The following is a 10,321-nucleotide window of genomic DNA, read 5'->3' as shown; positions in this document are numbered from 1 at the left end:
AGACAGAGAGAGAAGAGAAGAGAAGAGAAGAGAAGAGAAGAGAAGAGAGGGACAGGGACAGGGACAGGGACAGGGAGAGAGAAGGTTGGGGATCATTTAATCACTTTAGGACTGAAAAAGAAAACTCATAAGACCTCTCTACGGTTCAGGGAACTTTTTATCCTATCTAATAAAACATGTAGTAGAGGCTTAATAAATTTGATAAACATAAAGAAGATACTGTTGTCTTTGTTCTGGCATAAATGGTTAATGCTAACAAGGACACATTCTTTCTCTTTGTTTTATTAAGTTCTATATCTGCACTTAATAAAACTGTGTTGTAAGAAACTCTTATTCTGGGGTAGCTGGTTGGCTCAGTGGATAGAGTGCCAGGCCTGCAGTCAGAAAGAGCCGGATTCAAATTTGGCCTCAGATGCTTCCTAGCTGTTTGACCCTGGACAAGTCACTGAATCCTGAATGCCCAGTCCTTGCTACCCTTTTGGCTTAGGAAAGAAAAAAAAAGGTAGGAAGGAAGCAAGTGTTATTCTGGCTCCAGCATCTCAGAAGGACGGAGAAAAAAGGACGGGGACATAATATCATCTATGGAATTTGGAGCCAAATGTCCATCACTTAGTGACACTGAATGTCACACTCTTGAATGAATAGCTGCAGTTTACCTGTCTGCCTGCATCCTGAGCTGCCTTATCTGGGACCCCGAAAATCCATGGCTTGTTGACCACAGACAGGTCAGTTAAGCACAGTATTTAGCCAAGCCACTATGATCATTCCAGGAGATGATGTATCAGTCCAATGCCCTACTGACTCAATTCACCATCCCAAGGACTTCCCTGGCTAAGAATGTTAATACTCCACCAAGATGGTGGTGGTGGTGGTGGTTATTGTTGAGTTGTTCAGTCATTACCAACTCTACATAACCCTATGGACCCTGTCCTTGGGGTTTTCTTGGCAAAGATCCTGGAGTGGTTTGCCATTTCCTTCTCTAGTGTGTCCCCATTTTACAGATGAGAAACAGGGTTGCGTGACTTGCCCAGGGTCTTCTGGGCCCAGTAAGTGTCTAAGGCTGAATTTGAACTCAGGTCTTCTTGACTCCAGGCCTGATGCCCACTCTCCATTAATGGGCTGACTCCTTTTATTAGAAAATAAGTTCCTTAAGGGCAGGGACTGGCTCACTGTTGCCATTTGTATCTCCAGGACTTGGTATGTCGCTTGGCAAGCAGTAAGTGCTTGATAACTGCTTTTTCATTCACTTACTGCAAGTTTAAGGAGCCTTTTAAACTACCTTCTAGCTGTGAGACAATGTACGATGTGCTGAGGACACAAAGATTAAAATCAAAACAATCTCTGCCCTCAAGGCCTATATTATATTGGAGGAAACACTGAAAACAGAAAGTAAATACAAACGTGCAAATAACTACAAAGCAATTTCTAAGGGCAACTGGGTTGCTCACTGGATTGTTGTAGAGAAATATAAGTCTGAGTTATTATTATTCTAACAGGATAGAGCACCTGCAGTCTGGAGGACCTGGGTTCAAATCTGGCCTCAAACACTTCTTATGTGTGACCCTGGGCAAGTCACTTAATCCCAGTTGCCTACCCCTTACCACTCTTCTGCCTTGGAACTGATGCTTAGTGTCCATTCTAAGACAGAAGGTAAGGGGTTTTTTTTATATTAAATTTTTTACATTTAAATTTATTTTTAAAAGACTATTTAATTTTTTCCTACTACATGTAAAAATGATTTTTAACATTTCTTTTTTTTTTTTTTTAAGTTTTGAGTTCCAAATTTGCTCCCTTCTTAAACAAATACTTTCTAGATGTCAGGGAGACAAGCCCAAACTGTAAGAGGAATCAGGAAAGATCTCCTCAGGGTGATGTTCAGCTGAACTTGGAAGGGGAGGAGATAAGGGCCAAGAGGATGAGCATTCCAGCTCTGAGCACCAGACTTCCAAAGATCCTGGTCATATTTCCAAGAGCTGCTTATCACCTGGGGCAGTACTGGGGGCAGGGGAGAGTGGGGCAGGGGTAGAGATCTAAAGTATAAGAATTTCAGAGGGCAGCTGGGTAGCTCAGTGGATTGAGAGTCACACCTAGAGACGGGAGGTCCTGGGTTCAAATCTAGCCTCAGATACTTCCCAGCTGTGTGACCCTGGGCAAGTCACTTGACCCCCATTGCCCACCCTTACCACTCTTCTGCTTTAGAACTGATACACCGTATTGACTCCAAGATGAAAGGTAAGAGCTTAAAAAAAATTAAACAAAAAAAAGTATAAGAATTTCAGAAACTATAAATTAATCTCCAGATCACAGATATTGTAGGCTCAAAAACCATTACAAGATCATTGTTCCAACTAATCCCTTGCAGAGGAAAAAAACTTGGGCCCACGTTGGCACTGGTTACACATGGAATCAGTAGTGGGTCTGATTGGGGTTTCAGAATTAGATTTTGGTGTGACTAATGGCCAGGGAACTTTCATCTCAAGCCCCTAAATGGTGAAAACTCTGCTAAGTGATCATTCTTGCCCTTTCAAGATAATCTGATGGCCTTGAGCCCAGCATTCAAGGCTCTATCCTATCTCTTCTGATATTCCCCCATAGAGCCTGCCTACTCTGACTAAAGTGGTCCAAACCTCTGCTCAGACCATTGTCTATGGATGCTTCTTTGCCCTGACTCTCATTTCTGCCTGTTAAAATCCTGCCCAGATCAAGTACTTCTAAAGGCTCTTTGAACATTTTCCATACCCAACCCAGAAATGATTTCCTTCTCCTTAGAATCTCTTTTCCAGTGGGCACACTTGGTGGCACAGTGGATAGAGCATCAGGTCTGCAGTCAGGAAGACTCATCTTCATGAGTTCAAATCCAGCCTCAGACATTTACTAGCTGCATGACCCTGAGCAAATCACTTCACCCTGTCCACCTCTGTTTCCTCATCTATAGAATGAATTGGAGAAGGAAATGACAAACCACTCCAGTGTCTGCCAAGAAAACCCCAGTGGGATCACGAGGAGTTGTACGAGGAACCCTGGGCAGGTCACTTCACCCCGTCTGCCTCAGTTTCCTCCTCTGTAAAATGAACTAGAGAAGAAAATGGCAAGCCACTGTGGTATCTCTGCTAAGAAAACCCCCAATGGGGTTACAAAAAACTGGTCGCAACTAAAATGACAGAACAAACAACATTTATATGATCTCTTCTGAGATCTGGCTCAAATTTCACTTCCCCACAGGATCACAGATTTAGAACTGGGAGGGATTTCAAGAGGCCATCAAGTCTAGACTCTTCAAATTCTAGATGAGGGAACTGAGGCCCAGGAGGGGAAGCATCACATCTCACCCAAGGTCACCCATGTAGGAAGTAGAAGAGCTGGGAATCACCCCAGAATCTCTGACCCTAAATTTAGAAGGTACCTCAGGGTCCAGCCCTTCATTTTACCAGTCTTTATCTGAATGTCTTATTACCCCCAAAGCCAACTTGCCTAAAACCCATGGCTTCTTGGTAACCCCTAGATCTGCTCCTTTGAACCTCACTGTTTCTGTTGGTGGTGCCAGCATTCAAGTCAACATCTCTGTCCCTCTTTTCCATCATCAGGCCCGGCCACTTCATTTCCTATTTAAAGTTCTCTCCTGCTGTTCTTTTTTTTTTTTTTTTTTTTTAAACCCTTATCTTCTGTCTTGGAATCAATACCAAGTATTGGCTCCAAGGCAGAAGAGCAAATAAGGGCTAGGCAATTGGGGTTGAATGGTTTGTCTGGGATCACGCAGCTAGGGATTATCTGAGGCCATATTTGAACCCAGGACCTCCGGGCTCTCTATCTACTGAGCCACCTAGATGCCCCTCTCCTCTACTATTCTTGCTAAGAAATAACCTAGGACAGGCAGGCACTCTTTCTGGCCAACTTACCTAGATTACTATAAAAAAACCTTCAAATGAGTCTCTATTAGTAAAGAGCAGGTCGGTCGTGCAGTGGATAAAGTGCTGGGCTTGGAATCAGGAGGAACTGATTTCAAATCTGGCCTCAGACACTTCCTTGCTGTGTGACTCTGGACAAGTTACTTAACTCTCTTTGCCCATTTCCTCACCTGTAAAATAAGCTGAAGGAAATGGCAAACCACTCTAGTATTTCTGCCAAGAAAACCACAAATGGGGTAACACGAAGAACTGCACAACCGAACAACAACTACCTCCAGGAGTCTCTCTGCTCCAGTCTAGCCAAACTAATGCACACATCAGATTGTGTGACTCCTTTGCTCAGAAATCTTCTGCAGCTCCCTATTGCCTATTAAATGTTCTTTGGCTGCTTTTAAGGCCCTTCACGATTGGTTGGAACCTTTCCCTTTTGCTTTCAGTACATGAATTAATGAGCACTTAGTAGGTACTTACTTGGGGCAGAAAGCCTTTCCACTTGGTTCATGAATGAATAAATTTAGAAGGCACTGACTATTCTCTGAGGGCTCTGAGTTTCCAACTCATTTCTGTCCTCTTCCCGCTTTGTATACGCCATACGAAATGGCAGGGATGTTCTATAAGACTCTTCCCTTGCTTAATTATTTTATAAGATTTATTAGTAATCACTCGAAGTAGAAGAAATAAAATAGAAATACAAAGTTTAAATATGACTGCGTGAGCAAACTTTCCTGCCAAGCTCTCCCCCCAGCCTCCACAGCCTCTTTCTGGGAAGAAGAGAGAGAAGGAGGAGCTACACCAAAATATATCCTCCCTATGTTAGTACATAACGTAAATATGCAAATGGGATGCTGGGAAAGAGAGTCCTGGGGAGCAAATTCTATTGACACAATCCCCCCTATGATTCCATTGGGAAAGGAGCATGTAGAAATCTCCCAGAGTTACATGCCTAGTTTCCCCAATGAATTAGTACACATAACCAACTTATATCTCTAAGGATCTTTAACTAGAGGTACATACAATATTGTACTTTCTAAGGGGAAATTATAATTTGGGGATAAAATTTGGCCTTTAAAGTCCAATACAAATGATTCTTCCTAAGACATCTCCCTGGACAGCCTGCTGGTGCAGGGGATAGAGCGCCAGGCCTGAAGTCAGGAAAACCTGAGTTAAAATCTAGCCTCCGACACTTACTAGTTGTGTGGCCCCAGACAAGTCTCTTAACCTCTATTTGCCTCAGTTCCTCATCTGTAAAATGGAGACATACTGGAAAAGGACATGGCAAACCACTCCAACATCTTTGCCAAGAAAACCCCCATGGGCTCAGTCACATAGTTAGACATAACTGACCAACAACCATCTCCTTCCTTTCCATCTCCATTTTTACCACTCAAACCTTGTCGTTCCAACCATCTAATACCTTTATGGTGGTATTATGGTACTCTGGGAGGTAAGGGGGCCCAGAAAAGTGATGCCATCAGTAGAGGGAACTCCCAGATGAAGAAACTCATTTTAGTAATGCAGAACATCCTCCTGCTGCAAGAGCTGTCTGGAACACTGCCTGCTCTGACACAACTAGTCAGCATGGGACGAGGGTAGGACTTGAACCGAGTTCCTCCTGACTCCTGGTCCAGTTCTCTTTCTACAATGTCATGAAGCCCTCTTACGATCCTAATAATAGATGGCATGTAATGTGTGAGGGTCGAGGGATGCTTTCTTTTTGGTCCTTACAATGAGTGAGGAAACTGAGGCTCTCACATGGTTCTGGAGAAAGTGTCAGAAGCAGAATTTGAAATCTGCTCTAGGTTCCTGATTCCAGTGCTTTTCCCACTGTAGCATTGCTCTCCTCTTCCTACCATGGGAAGCTCCCTGATGATAATATTCTAATAATAATTTTTTTTTAATTTTAAACCCTTAACTTCTGTGTATTGACTTTATAGGTGGAAGATTGGTAAGGGTAGGCAATGGGGGTCAAGTAACTTGCCCAGGATCACACAGCTGGGAAGTGTCTTGAGGCCGGATTTGAACCTAGGACCTCCTGTCTCTAGGCCTGGCTCTCAATCCACTGAGCTACCCAGCTGCCCCTCTAATAATAATTTTAAAGGTGATAATAATACAATAGAAATAGAATAAATTCTAATAATTTTAATTATGAAAATGTCAATATAAATAGAATAAATTCTAATCATTTTAAGGATGACACTATAATGTCAATAAATTCTAATAGTTTTACTTCTAATAATAGAAATATTAGCCATAATAAATTATTATTATTTTAGTAACAATGTAAATATTAAATATTTACTTACTATTAGATAGTACCTACTCCGTGCCAGGCACTGCGCCAAATACTTTATACTTAATCCTCACAACCAACCCTGGGAACTGAGTGCTACTCTTATCCTCATTTTACACTGAAGCAAATAAAGGTTAAATGACTTGCCCAGGGTTACACAGCTAGGAAGTGTCTGAGGATTCATATGATCTTAGGTCCAGGGATCTCCCTGCTGTGTTGCCAAACTGCCCCCCATCAGGGCAATGATTATGTTTTATCTAAACTTCAGATACCAACTTTCCCCTCCCCTCTCCACCCCAAGTCTTAAACAAAGATAGCAAGTCTGTCTGATCACGTCAATCCCCTGCTTAAGGATGCTCAGTGGCTCCCTAGTGCCTCCAGCATAAAATACAAACTTCTCAGACTGGCAATCTGATTCCAGCCTTGGCTCCCTTGTAACCATCCATAGTCCAGCTAAACTATACTCCCTGAACTCAACATTCCAGCCCTGTCTTCCATGCACAAGGAGTGGCCTTTCCTTCCCTCCACTCCCCCTTAGAAACCTTCGAGGCTCATAGGCTCAAGGCCCACTTTCTCTATAAGTCACTGGGCACTAGTTCTCCGTGTTCTGTCCCTTCTGTCCTAATCTTGGGAACTGGGATCTGGGTGCCCTTCCAAGCAAGGATAAGTGGGACATCAACCCCTTGAAGGCAGCCACTGTTGCTCACTGTCCTTTAACACGCTGTGCTAAGAATTCAACAAATGCTTCTTGGCTCCTATCTGGGGCAAAGGCGGCATGTTCTGAGCCTCGTCACGTCTAAGGACCACCGTTGGCAAGCCGGAGAGGGTCAGATCTTCGACCCATGTCGGATGAGGATTAGGAATCGAGGCTACTTAGGCGGGTTAAGAGAAAGAAGTCTTGGTGAAGGGAGTCACAGGAAGTTCTCTTCAAGTAACAGAATGATCCTGGATTTAAAGCCAGAAGGGGATGCACAGCATCAAAGCCACCACTCTCATTTTACAGATAAGCAGATAAAGAAACATTTTACAGATAAAGGAGAGGTTAAGCAACTGAACAGATCACCCTGTAATAAGGAAAAGCTCTCCGATGGAAAAGGAATTGGACTTCTTCTGCCTGGCCTGAGAAGACAAAACAAAGGGTGGGAAGACGAAGAGAAGCTGATTTAATCAGGATGGGGCTTCCCAAATGGTTGGCATTTGCCAGTCCAGGCCCTAGGTCTAGTAGGGGGAGAGAAAACATACCATAGTGGGGAAAAAAGCCCTTGGAATCAAGAGTCTACACGTGCCACAGGATTGTGGGCTAATCCTCAGTCTCCTGATTTGTCACTTTGTTAACACATCTCTTCCCTCCTCTGGATCGGGAGAGCTCCTTCCTGAATGCAAGACATCAGGCTAAGCCGAGTCCCTCTAACTTTAAGCTAAAGTGTCCTTTCTCTCTAGTCTCCTCCCTCCTCAGGCACAATTGCATTTCTGAATTCCCTTCCAGTCCTGAGTCAGTTAATGAGTTTAATCCAGTGGGCATTTCTTAGGTATGTGTGTATATTTTATAATGTATATACATGTGCAGGTATAGAAATAGAGCTATATAGCAGCTAGAGGGCACAGTAGATAGAGCACAAGGCCCGGAGTCAGGAGGACCTGAATTCAAATCCAGCCCCAGCCATTTATTAGCTGAAGCCCTGGGCAATTAACTTATTACCTATCTCCAGGGCAGCTAGGTGGTGCACAGAGTGCCAGGCCTGGAGTCAGGAAGATTCATCTTCTTCCATTCAAATATGGCCTTCGATACTTCCTAGCTATGTGACCCTGGACAAGGCACTGAACCCTGGCTGCCTCAGTTTCCTCATCTGTAAAATGAGCTGGAGAAGGAAATGACAAATCACTCCAATATCTTGGCCAAGGAAACTCCAAATGGGGTCATGAAGGGTCAAACATGACTGAAATGACAAATCCTGGAAGGGTCTCTGGACACTCCAAAAGACAGAGGTAATGGGAAAATATTCCAGAGATAGGAGGAAGCATGAGCAAGGTCAAAGAGGCATGAGATGAAGGGTTATGTACAAGGAAGAACAAACAGGCCAGTCTGTCTCAAACACAGACCGTGTGGAAGAGAACTGGGGAGAGAGGAAATGATAGAAAATGAATCTAGAAAGAGGGGCTGGAGTCAGGTTATGAAAGATGGTCAATGGCCAACAGAAGAGTTTTTATTTTATCAAAAGGACGGCTCTGTAGGGAGCCACTATAGCTTCATGAGTACTATGGCCAGATTTGTGCCGCAAGAAATAAGCAGACTTTATGGTGGCAAAAAATTGGAAAATGAGGGGGCATCCCTCGATTGGGGAATGGCTGAACAAATTGTGGTATCTGCTGGTGATGGAATACTATTGTGCTGAAAGGAATAATAAACTGGAGGAATTCCATGTGAACTGATGCAGAGCAAAAGGAGTAGAACCAGGAGAACCTTATGTACAGAAAGTGAAACATTGTGGAACAATACAATATAATGGACTTTGCTAATACAAGACAATCTCAAGGGATTTATGAGAAAGAACGCTATCCACATCAAGAGAAAGAACTGTGGGAGTAGAAATTCAGAAGAAAAACATGACTTATCACTTGTTTATATGGGTATATGAGTTGGGGGTTTGGTTTTAAAAGATCGCTCTATTGCAAAAATGAATGATATGGAAATAGGTATAAGAGATAACATTTGTATAATCCAGTGGAAATGTTTATTGGCTCTGGAAGGGGGGAAGAAAGAGGGAAAGGAAAGAAAATGAAATATATAAACAAGGAAAAATATTTTTAAATTAAAAATTAAAAAAAAAAAAAAGAAAGAAGCAGAATAGGAGCAGCTAGGTCGCTCAATGGATAGAAAGCCAGGCCTACAGACAAGAGGTTCTAGATTCCAATGTGACCTCAGATACTTCATCGCTGTGTGACCCTGAGCGAGTCACTTAATTCCCATTGCCAGCCTTCACTGCTCTTCTGCCTTGGGACCAATACACAGTATTGATTATAAGACAGAAGGTAAGGGTTTTTAAAAAAAAAAAAGATTATCAAGAAAGGTCTTAAACAGAATCTGGGGTGTGCTAAGAAGAACACTTGTCCTAGAAAGGCAACCCTGACACAAAAGACCCCACCCCAGAACCCAAGCCAATCACCTTCCTTTCTTAGGCCTCAGTTTCCTTCTCTGTACAACAGGATTGTTGTGAGGACTAAGTAAGTTAATGAATATAAAGTTCTTTGTAAACTTTCCAGCTGGGAGAATATCAGCTTTTTTCAGGACAGAAATTCAAATTATTTATTTGTTTTGGATCGAAAATTTTTAAATTATTATTTATTGGCCCAATATTTTGGTGATTTCATGGGTGTGGTGGTAACTCCCAGATAAGGAAATTCCCTCTCTCAAGGCAGATCTCTACCTTAGAAGGCTGCCCAGGGCACCAGGGAATGGGCATTCGGGCCAGGTACTGTGCTAAGGGCATTCCAAAGATTATCTCACTTGATCTGAGACATTAAGTGACTTGAATAGTCATGGTGGACTTGAACTTCCTGACTCCTTGTTCTCTCTCCCATGGCTGCGTGTCCAGCCAGGGGCCAAGACCTGTGGACTCTACCTGCACATCATAACTCATCTCTTACTCTCTGTCCCCACAGCCACCACCCCAGTTCCTAACCTCATCATCCCACCAGGACTATTTTTTTTAACCCTTACCTTCTTAGTATCAAAGATAGAAGAGCGGCAAGGGCTTGGCCATCAGGGTTAAGTGACTTGCCCAGGGTCACATAGCTAGGAAGTATCTGAAGCCAGATTTGAACCCAAGTCCTCCTGACTCCACTGTGCTACCTAGCTGTCTTTCCTGCCTTGAGAGTTCCCCTTTCCAATCTATCCTTCACTCAGCTAATAAAGTGATTTCCTTAAAGCTCAGGTCTGACCTCCATCCCCTTCCTCAATAGACTCCAGTGATTTCCTTTCGTTTCCAAGATCAATATAAACTCTTCTCCTCTGGACCTCTTGAAATCTTTTAAATTCTTTCTTTTCTTAAATTCAGCTCAAATTCTAGAGAAAGAAAGAGAGAGACAGAGAGAGAGAGAGAGAGAGAGAGAGAGAGAGAGAGAGAGA

Source organism: Gracilinanus agilis, chromosome 3 (assembly GCF_016433145.1).
Source record: "Gracilinanus agilis isolate LMUSP501 chromosome 3, AgileGrace, whole genome shotgun sequence".
Taxonomy (NCBI): domain Eukaryota; kingdom Metazoa; phylum Chordata; class Mammalia; order Didelphimorphia; family Didelphidae; genus Gracilinanus; species Gracilinanus agilis.
The sequence above is the reverse complement of the archived record's forward strand: the minus strand, read 5'-3'. Positions refer to the sequence as shown.